This window comes from Mus caroli, chromosome 6 (genome assembly GCF_900094665.2).
Source record: "Mus caroli chromosome 6, CAROLI_EIJ_v1.1, whole genome shotgun sequence".
In the NCBI taxonomy this organism is placed as follows: domain Eukaryota; kingdom Metazoa; phylum Chordata; class Mammalia; order Rodentia; family Muridae; genus Mus; species Mus caroli.
The window spans coordinates 42,059,551-42,070,513 of record NC_034575.1 but is presented as its reverse complement, the minus strand read 5'-3'; the positions used below and the strand labels follow the sequence as shown (position 1 = coordinate 42,070,513).

The window sequence follows — 10,963 nt, the reverse complement described above, 5'->3', positions numbered from 1 at the left end:
TTCTTAACACCCAACAAAAAGCAGACTAATTCATCTTCCTCCTCTTTGTTTTGAATTCATATATACGTCTTTAAACCACAACATCTATCTTACAACCATGAGGTGACATGCATGGGAATAAGCCAATATACAAAATGGAAAGAGAATCAAAAATCAGCAGACATATCATATACTAAAACGGGAAAGGCAAAACAGGACCTAGAGTTTTATACGCTGTGTTAGGACCAGTTTAGTTCGGAAGTCTTCTAGTCCTCAGTGGTTTGAGCTGGCAACAGATCCCTATGTGGGCAATTCTTGAGTTTTCTGTTAAATATTTCATCAGTGTAAGAGGAGCAATGAGTCAAATCACATGCACAGATGTGTTTCAAGACTTTGCTTGTATTATAGTCACTGTGGTGCTTTGAATGAGAATGGCCTCTATAGGTTCATGTTTGAATACTTGGTCCCAGTTGGTGACACTATTTGGGAAGAATTATGAGGTGTGCTCTTATTGAAGGAGGTTTGTTGGCGGGATGACTTTGAGGTTTTCTAAAGTCTTTGCCATTCCCATTGTCTTTGTCTCCTACTTGTGGATCACGATTTAAGTTATCAGTTCTTCCTGCCACTGAAACTGTAAGCCCAAACTAAACTTTTTCTTGAATAAGCTGCCTTGGTCATGGTGTCTTATTACAGCAATAGAAAAATAACTAAGATAGTCACCAACAAGCTATTGACCATCCCAAGTTATATGGCTAAGTGGGACATCCCATAGTGTGAGGAAATTATATTGTGGGGCGAGTTTTTTGTCCTGGAACTCACACTGTAGACCAGGCTGACCTTGAACTCAGAAATTCGCCTGCCTCTGCCTCCCAAGTGCTGGGATTAAAGGCGTGCGCCACCACACCCTGCCTAGGAGGGCATTCTTATTCAAACCACTATGTATATGAGTGTGTGGGTGAATGCACATACCACATAGAGGACAACTTGCAGTAATGTGGTTTCCAAGAATCAAACTGAGGTAGTAATTAGGCAGCAGGTGCCTTTACCCACTGAGCAATCTTGCTGATCCTGCATTCTATATTATTATTTAGAATTCTAATAAGAAACTAAATTCCCATCCCCCTTTTCATACTTTTTGACAGAGTTTCATTAAGTTGCTCAGGTTGGCTTTAAAACTCACTCATATAGTCCATACCTATCCTCCTGCCCCAGCCTCCTGAGTATCTCAGATTTACAGGTCTACACCACTAGACCAGTTTCATTTTATTTTTATAACTCATAGGGCATACACACTGCCCAACTAGACTGGGTACAATCACGCAGAATGGTCAGAATGGATGGTGGTCAAAAGTAACTTATGTAGCTGCATTGACGTTCCTTTAACCTTGGATGATCCTGTGATACCAGCATTCCTTTTTAGCTCTGTCACCTGAGCTTTGGTTCCAACTTCTGTTAGGTGACTGTCTCGAGACAGGGTTTCTCTCCCTGTGTAGCCCTGGCTGTCCTGGAACTCACTCTGTAGACCAGGCTGGCCTCGAACTCAGAAATCCGCCTGTCTCTGCCTCCCGAGTGCTGGGATTAAAGACGTGCGCCACCACAACCCGGTGACTATCTTCTTAATAAAATGTTAGGTTAGGTAACAAATGTTTGACTTAGTTGGAGAACCTTAAGCCTCGAGAGAAAAAGAAGTTATTGTTAGATTAGCCTAATAGGTAGAGAAGTTTCACATTGTAAAAGAAAGTAAATTAGATTTAGAAGAAGTAATCAGAGCCGGGCGTGTTTGCTTCACAGTACAGTTCATACGAAGTCCCTAGGAATAGCAAGTTGCCCACATCATGTTCTATATGTCCTAACATACCTGTTTGCTTCTTGGAATTTCCATGTTATTTATTTTTTTACATATTGCATTTGCAGATTAGTAGTTCTCTCAAAATGAAGCTAAGTAACAAGAACATGGGAAAGTGGGTTTTTTCTGGGGGTAGAAGTGGGGTCTTTGAGAGTGACAGGGTAATTCCACCAGAAGAGAGGTGGCTTTGGTGATTTTCATGTACTATATGTTTTAGGATGAATATCTTTTACAAACTAAAGAGTAGTATTTTAAAATTTTAAAATGAGGATTCAGCATCATCTTTAGCTACACAATTTTAAGTCAATCTTGGCTGTAAGACCCATGTTTATGGTTTCTACTGCTGTGCTGAAAAACTGTGACCAAAAGTAACTTGGGACAGAAAGGGTTATTTCATTTTCTTCTATATAACATTTCATCATTGAAAACTAGGGCAGGAGCTGATACAAAAGCCATTAAGGAGTGCTGCTTACTGGCTTGACCCTCCTAACTTGCTCAGTCTGTTTTCTTACAGCACCCATCTGCCAGCCTTTCAATAATGATCACTAATTAAGAAAAGACCCTACAGGTTTGCTTACAGCTTGATATTATTAGAGAAGCATCTTCTCAATTGAAGTTCCTTCTTCACAGATGACTCTAATTGTGTAGACAAAACCCAGCCTAAGCAACCATCTCAAAGAAACTAACAACAAAAGACTGATAAGCTGGTGAGATAAATCAGCCTAGAAGTACTTACATGCAAACCTGATGACCAGAGTTCAATCTTTGGACCCGCACTCCCCCCCCTCCCCCCAAACACCAACAAATGAAAAAAATAGTATTTAAAAATATTACAGCCTGTAACAACCACCCCCCCCCCCCACACACACACCAGATCAAGACAGGGTTTCTCTATGCAGCCCTGGGTGTCCTGGAACTCAATCTGTAGATCAGGATGTCCTGGAACTCAGAGAGATCCCCCTTGTCTCTGTCTCCCAAGTGCTGGGACTAAAAATATGTGCCACCACCGCCCCACAAACATAGCTTCATTTTAACGAGGCTAGGGTAGGCCAGAAGGCACAAAGCTGAACCAGAGGCTTTCTCTCATTGTCCCTTCCCGTTCTTTTTCCATAAGGGACATTGTTTTTCATGCATACACTTTACTTCCCTTATTCTAAAGTGGGACTCCTTGTTTCCCAAATGCTAAAGACTGACTGACCTTAGGATGTTGTACATGCTAGGCAAATGCTTTAACAGTGTTATGCTCCCAGTTCCTTCACATAGTTTCATAACTTACCTTTTCCAGTTCATAGCACATCTTGGAAATCTTCACCAGTACAGATAAGTTTACTTAAGGTTTAATTAAAAAACTTAAAAAATTTAACCCCATTCACTTGGTATCATCCATTTTAATAATGGCATTAACACTTAGCAACAGCATAAAATATATGAATATTTACTACTTCATTAATGACAACCTGAATGATGAACCATTTTTTATGTACTATAAACAATCAGTTGCAAATTAATGACTATCCTCATATGCATGTATAAGAACTTTTGTGAAAGGTTTCTAGAAATGGAGGCTCTTAGCTAGAGTATAAACATAATGCTGGCAAATGCTGTCTTCCTAAAACACTTTGTTACTTTAAATTTCATACATGGTCAAGTCCTGTTTCTTTAGAAACTGTGGGAATTTTTTTTTTATAATTAAAAAAAATTAAAACAAGAATGTTAACTAGGGATAAAATGAATAAATCTTACTGAAAAATTTCTGCTAGCTCACTAATACACCATTTCTTTTGACTGTGAAGACAGAGTCTTAGGTAACCAGGCTGGCCTTAAATTTGCTAGGTAATAGAGGCTGACCTTAAACTCTGGATTTTCTTTCCTCCATCTTCCAAGTGTGGGGATTATGGATGTGCTACTATAACCTAGATTAATTGTTTTATATTTGTTTGGTATGCATGTGTGTAGGTGTATGTCACAGGGCACATGCAGCCAGAGGGAAATTTGCAAGAATTTGTTTCAACCTTCTATCATGTGGGTTCTGGGGAACTCCTGATTTCAAGCTTACCTGCATGTACTTTTGTCTCATGAACTTTCTTGCTGGCCCTAATTTATGTCTTTTAAAGACAGGGTCTCACTATGTAGTCTTGGCTGGACTAGATCTCTGGAACTATGTGGAACAGACTGGCCTCCAACTCACAGGAATCCATTGTTTCTGTCTCCTGTGTGCTGAGATTAATGATGTATACCACCACATTCAGCCAATCTATACCTTCAATAAATAGTTTACAGCCGGGCGTGGTGGCGCACGCCTTTAATCCCAGCACTTGGGAGGCAGAGGCAGGCGGATTTCTGAGTTCGAGGCCAGCCTGGTCTACAAAGTGAGTGCCAGGACAGCCAGGGCTACACAGAGAAACCCTGTCTCGAAAAAACCAAAAAAAAAAAAAAAAAAAAAAAAAAAAAAAAAAAAAAAAAAAAAAAAAAAAAAAAAAAAAAAAAAAAAAAAAATAGTTTAGTTCTTTTTTGTTTGTGAGACAGGGTGTTTGTCCTGGAAATCCCTATGTGGACTAGGCTGGCCTTGATCTGAAAGGCACAGAGATCTGCCTGCCTCTGGTTCCTAAGTGCTAGGATTAAAGACACCCACCGTGCCTGGGCTCTTGTGGATTCTGAGCTTAAACTCAGGTTGTTAGGTTAGCAGCCAGAATCTAGCCATCCTGATAATTCTTTTAAGATCACCCCAGGCTAATCTTTGTATGAGAATTTTCCAAAGTACAACTTCCAGTGCAACATTCAAATTTCAGTAAGTAGCTGAAAGGGAGCCATTGTTGGATGATAGTGCAAGCATGAGAAAAGATCAAAAGACTTTAATGCAGGAAATGGTCGTGTCAGTACTTTGGATGCTGAGGTGTAGACATATCAAGTTCAAGAGCTGCCTGGTAGATAGATGTAATATACCAAGTTAATGTTTTAACATTCTTTTTAGAAATCTCTACATAAAAATATTCTCTCTGTAGGCAATTTTCATAGCAAATTTGTTATTGGTGTCAAAATTCTTGGCTGGTAACACTTTACCAGATTTGGTGGCTGGGGCTCTTTTCCTTCCTCATGCTCCTTTACTTTTTCCTATCGATTTTGCATTGCATCCACCTAGAACACAAAACATTCTTTAATTTCTCCCACCTCCCTGCTGACATCACCTGCTGTCTGTTATTAAGGAGGTAGGAGGACTGGATGGGCCCAAGAATTGAAGGCTAGTCAGGATAATCTAGTAAAAATCTCATTGACAAATAACAGAGTTGGGGGTCAAGAGCCATCTTTTCAATGAGTTCTTTCTTGGCCAAGCTGTTTCTTAGTTTCTATGTTTTATTTTTTCCATCTGAAGGCATAAGAAACAAATCCCACTCTTGGGTTGAAAGGAAGTTCTGTTCTACTAAAAGCCTTAACTCTGAATTTTACCTTCTTCCAACCTCCAGCAAACATTGGGGGCATTAACAGGTGTCAGTGGAAGCAGTAGCTTCAGAGCTCAAATCTCCTATTTTTGGTTTTAACCCTTAAATTTGATTGTGAATCTTAGTCTCTTAAAAAGCCAGGATGACTTCCACCAGTGTCTTAAAAAATCTTGGTGACTCGCATCCTTTCATCTATTTTACATGGTTTTCTAATTCATCTAGGTCCCCTTAAAAGCTAGTATTCACACACATACATGGCTGGTGTTTTGTACATACATTAAAAGAGCAAAACACCATCCTCTCACTGAAGTGATTGCAAAAGTTTGTAGGGCATGCCTGTATAGCATTTTCTTTAAAATCTTCAGATGTTTTTTCTTTCCAGCAAAGCCTAAATATTTTTTTTTTCTCATTTTCCTGGCCTTCATAAATACTGTTGCAAAATATCAAATCCTCTCTACATAATCAACTCATTTGCAAAGTCAGGTTATTTCATTTTTTTCTGCCCATCACTACAACCTAAACTATCTTTTGTAGTTGGTTAATGTCATCACAGAATTAAGGCAATGCTGATTCACTGGTACTCATTCAGCCTTACTATTCCAACCTAGACTTTATATTTAAAAAAGTACATACTTAATGTAGAAGCACTTAATGTAGAGCACTTCTGCTCACTCTTTTAAATAAGAATTCTCAGCTCCAATTATATTTTCTGTGTAGATTGTACATGTCTATTTGGAGTACTTTTGTTGCCCCATCCATTCTAGGTCTTGTGCTTTTTCTGGACCTGGCTAAAATGTTCCTTTCTAAAACCAGTTTTGTTTAAATATTTAACATTTCTTGCTTCAAAACACCTAACAATTTTCATTACAACTCTTGGATTTCTTTAGAAGCTCCATATATATACTGATGGTCCCTAATGTAAATTCCTTGATTTTTCTATAAAAATGTTATCAATACTTAATATTAAAGGACACATAAAATAGTAACACAAAGTTCAAGATAAGCAGTTACCTCAAGTCTAAATTGTTTACTGAAAAAAAAGAAAAAAAAAGCATGTATAAGTTGTTGATGTAGTTGGATAGCATTTTTACCAGGACAGGTTAATATATTGTTGACTGCTAGTTTGTCACATTATAGAGCACTCTTGAGTAACTCATATTTTTCTTTTATTTGGACATGAGTGTATTTTTCTCTGGCTATTCTTGGTTGTCAGGTATTAAGTAAAACCCAAGAATTAACTAAAAACTAAGGGAACACTTAGAAAAAGCTTTTTTCTTAACTAAATCATTTGACTTTTAATCCAGATCTTTTAAGGTGGGAAGCTGCACCTGCTTGTCCTCACTCTACTTGGCAAGCCCATTCCTTTATTGGCATTTGTGCCAATGTATAATGTATGCCGAATTTCAGGTGTATAATGAAGTTCATTCAGCTGAAGGCATCCCAGCTTATGAACTGAACTAGTGGACTCTTGAATTTTCCGCTTACATACACACACACTAGTTTATTAGAGTGGCTTACAGGCTGTAGGTCCAGCTAGTTCAACAATTACTGTCTACCAACGGAAAACCCAAGAATCCACTAGTTCTTGAGTCTACAAGCCTGAGTGTCTTTGGCTGAAGGAAACCAGAAGATGTGTGCTTTAATGCCAGTGAAGGATTATGTATATATTCCTTTTTTCTATATATTCTGAAAATCTATATACGTATATATTCATTCTCAGTTCTCTATCCATTCTATCAGTGAAAGTATGAATACATTCATTCATTCAACCTGTTCCTCTAGAGAACCACGACCAATACAGATACATAACTTCCAGAGTGTTACAAATTCTCAGTCTGAACTCTTCATTATTGAACCTGTTTTCACAGGTCTGTGGGATTTTGCTATTCAGATGCATCCTATTAAAAGTAAATTTGAAATACCATTATTCACCTCATTGCCAGCTAACTGAACCAGGAGTGGGGGTTGGGCTGCGTACTGTCTAAGCAGCACATTTCTATTCCTCGGGGAGGAGAAAGGTTGACTCCCAAGATGCCATTGACAAATGTTGCAAACTCCTTACACTTTGCTGAGAAAACATGGGGTGAGCTATCTGCTCTCAAAAGTTGTTAATAAACAACTTGAAACCTTGATAAGTGCTAAGAACCATAAACGCAGCTTGGAAGGCCTTTCAGAGAAATCTGGTCGCTTTTTCTTCCGTCGTCAGGGGATTAGGCACCAGTTTTATTAGCCAAAACCTCCAAGGTGCCGAAAGGAACCGCACTAACTTTATCTGCCTACTGGTGCTCTCCATGAGCGAGGCCCACTCCGCATTGAATCCCCTGTGGGGCCGGTCACGCGCCTTCCTTTCCGTGGCGCCAACAAGTGTTGGACCCCCGGCCCAGTATGGCACGCCGGAGAAGAGGGCGGTTAAGACCGTTACCAACCCGAGTTTTGAACTATTTCAAACTTGGCTCTGGCGCCCGCCCGTCTCCTCCCCTCCCCCTCCTGAGAACCACTCAGCGCCCATTCCCGCCAAGAGCTGGCCCGCCCCCCGGCCGGTTCCCGCCATCCCGACCTCCCCGCCTCCTGCCCATAGCGGGCTTCGGGTCCCGCCAAGTGCCCGGCCTCCGCCTGCCTGTCCACGGCTTTCCTGAGAGGTACCGCACGTTGGCAAAAGAACAAAGACAGCGACTGTGGCGCTTCCACCCAGCAAGCCGCGTTCCTCAGAGCGAGCCCTGTCACTCGCGCACGCGCTGGCGAGCCTCGCGCTCCCAGGGCTGGAGCTCGCTCCGAAGGCTCCCAGCCCGTCCGGCTCTCTGATTGGACGGGCGCCCTCTCGCATCCTCCAATCGGAGAGGCGCTTGATAGTGCTGGGGGGGCCAAATAAAAGCGATGGCGATTGGGTTGCTGCGTTTGGCGCTCGGTCCGGTCGCGTCCGACACCCAGTGGGACATCGAAGGCAGTGGAGTCCCGGCGGCGGTGGCGGCGGGTTGGGGGCGACGCGCGGGAGAGGCGCGGGCTGGCGCGCGGGACGAAGGTAGTCCGCGCCGTCGGCCGCTGGTGGTCGGCAGTCAGGGATCTGGAATCAGGGATCCCCGGGGCGGCGGCGATCGCGGGACCTCCGCGCGGGTGCCTGGCCAGTCTTCGGCATCGCCCAAGCGGGTCTCACTCGAGCGCCGCTTTTGTAGGCGCGGAGGGAGGGCTAGGGGACAGCTTTCTGAGGGGTCGTGAGGTGTGTGGCGGTCCACGCGGTCCCACGAGTGAACTGTGGATTCCGGCAGATGCGGGCGGGCGGGGGCCGGGGGTGGGGGCTTCTGTCCCGGAGCCTGGTCCTGCCTGGCCGGGGCTGGGGGCGTTCCTGTGGCCGATCGGGGCCGGCAGCGCTGAGCCTCAAGTCTTCTTTGTGTGGCTGGGAGGCGGGAGCGCCCGGGTAGGACAGGACTTACACACAAGTTGGTGGGACCGAGTCGAGAGTCTGCACTCAGACAAAGGACAGACTGTGTCTCGGGAGGGGAGGGGAGGGGAGGACGCGACACTCGGGGCTCCCGCCGCGCGGGTGGGGGCGTGGGGAGGCGCGACGCGAGCGGGAGTGGGCAGGGCTCGTCCTTGCCTGGCCCTGCTGGGGGCGACCGACTAACGCCGGGCCTTGCTAAGGCGGGACTGCGTGCACAATGTGGGAACTCCCTTAGCCTTGCGGCTGACATTTCCCTGAGAGCCGGGAGTCTCCCACTGCCTCGGGCTGCCAGTGTCCTCGACTGGCTTTGTGCTAAGTTCGATGGAAGAGTCCAGCTGTGTTTCCTTCTCTCACTTCATTATTCAGCCCCCCTTGCACGCACCAGATCCTATGCTGCAGGGCTACTTTTTGAAAATGGGAGACATTGAGAAAGCACGGGCTTTCGGAAAACTTGGTGAATGTCTTGTGAGTTCTACTTTCTAAAGGACCAAAACCTGAAAGAAAAACAAAATCTGTTTTGGCCAACTTGTGTGCTTCTGAGAATGGCGACAGGTGCTAACGAAATCAACTGTCATTTACTCAGTGATTATTCCCCAAATCTCCAGGGGTTGGTTGTTGAAGAGATGATAGAACTAGATGATCGAAATAAAATACCCACGAGAAATGTGGGTTTACGTTGTAGAATTGACAGTTTCTTTTTAGTGGGTCATGTTTCCCGTGAACAAAAGCTTTGGTGAGTCAGAAAAGGCATTTGTTGCCTAAGAAATTCGAGTGTATTCCTGTCAAAATTCAAAGAAACTTACTTTGCTTATTAACAGGATCTGTAGAATCTAAATTCATCTGAAGTAAAAATTTGTCTTTGATATTTAAAATACTGTACAACAACGCTACAACGCCTTTTCAGTTTCAGGAAAGTCGTTATCAGTTTAATTCTATGGGTTTTTAATGGCTCATAAAACACTTGAAAAATACTAATGCTGTCACAGTTGAATGTAGTTTATATTTTTGGCGATTTAAAAATGTATTTTCTATTACTTTTCATTAATGAATATTAGCAGTGAATTCATATTTTGAAATAAAAGTCTCACATTTACTTAGAAGAATGTGGAAATATTTAGGTTATATTTAATTTCCTGTTCTTGTATTCTCAAGTTGGAAACGGATTGGATTCTGGTCTTAAACGAAAAGAATCCTGCTTTTTCTCTTTGGAGAGGTGTACTAGAGAATGAAACACTTAGGAAAATTGCATCCTATATTCTAATTTTGATGGGTTTTGAATATATTTCTTTAAAAAAAAACAAAAGAAAAGAACATACTCTTCGTGCACTGTTTCATCTAATGGAGACCTAAAGTACATCTGCCAATCTACGGCTTCATATGAATGGAGACAAAGAAATGCAGTGTCAAATTTCTGTTGTTTCTGATTTGCAGGAGCATCGTAGAATAGACATTCCAGGTGCAGCTCTAAATGTTGAGATTGTAGCATAAGGTTTATGTTTACATTAAAATCCTATTGATAATCTCATTCAGTATGAGGTGAGCTAGTTGTATAGAATTTTGGTAGAAAATTAGTTTAGAATTTAACAATTCAGTTTTTGCCTGAATATGTGATTTTTCCTGTAGTTGACATTTGCTGTTTTGTACTTGCCACATATATTTCCTAAAATCTCTGAAGAATTGGTTGAAATTTTTGCCTTATGTTTCAGTAGAAATGAGAAATGTTTAAGCAGTCTAAATAGGGATAGAAAAAGCCACTTGTTGACATGTATAGCTAGAAGTGTTCTTTTTGGTACTGATATTCTTTTGCATGGATACATGTGATTATTTTTGTGTTGGCTGTGTAAAGGTTTTAGTCAGATTTTCCAAATCACACCAAAATTCGTTTGCTTTAGGTTGTCCTTTATCCTTTGAAGTCATATGCTCAAGAAGTTTAGATTTATTTTATTACTAGCCTTTAAATAATAATGAAGAAAGTAGATTTGCCTTAAAAAAAACCGAACAAAGGAAAATTTCTCTGCTGATAAAATGATTTATGGGCTATAGAAATGGTTTATAGATTAGCTTTGAAGTCTTTATGTCAGTGTAGATGGTGAATTTTTCTGTAAATTCCATAGTAGTTATAATAGGTTGGTAGGGTCTTTACGGTGGAACATGGGTAGAAAGGAACAATGCATTAAATTCAGAGAAAGGACCATCAGAGTATGTGCTTTATTTTAGAGATGTTGTCCCAGAAGTCTCAGACACTCACAGAGTTTTTTTTTTTTT

The 10,963-nt window shown here is 41.7% G+C and overlaps 1 protein-coding gene across 1 annotated transcript in view; it reads left to right on the top strand.

Moving 5' to 3' along the window:
• The first annotated feature begins 8,212 nt into the window (after positions 1-8,212).
• The window catches only part of Ezh2 (enhancer of zeste 2 polycomb repressive complex 2 subunit), a 63,047-nt gene continuing 60,296 nt past the window's right edge, over positions 8,213-10,963 (top strand). The window contains exon 1 of the mRNA XM_029478205.1: positions 8,213-8,281. The gene's annotated coding sequence lies outside the window, so the exon portion shown is untranslated. The remainder of the gene's footprint in view (positions 8,282-10,963) is intronic.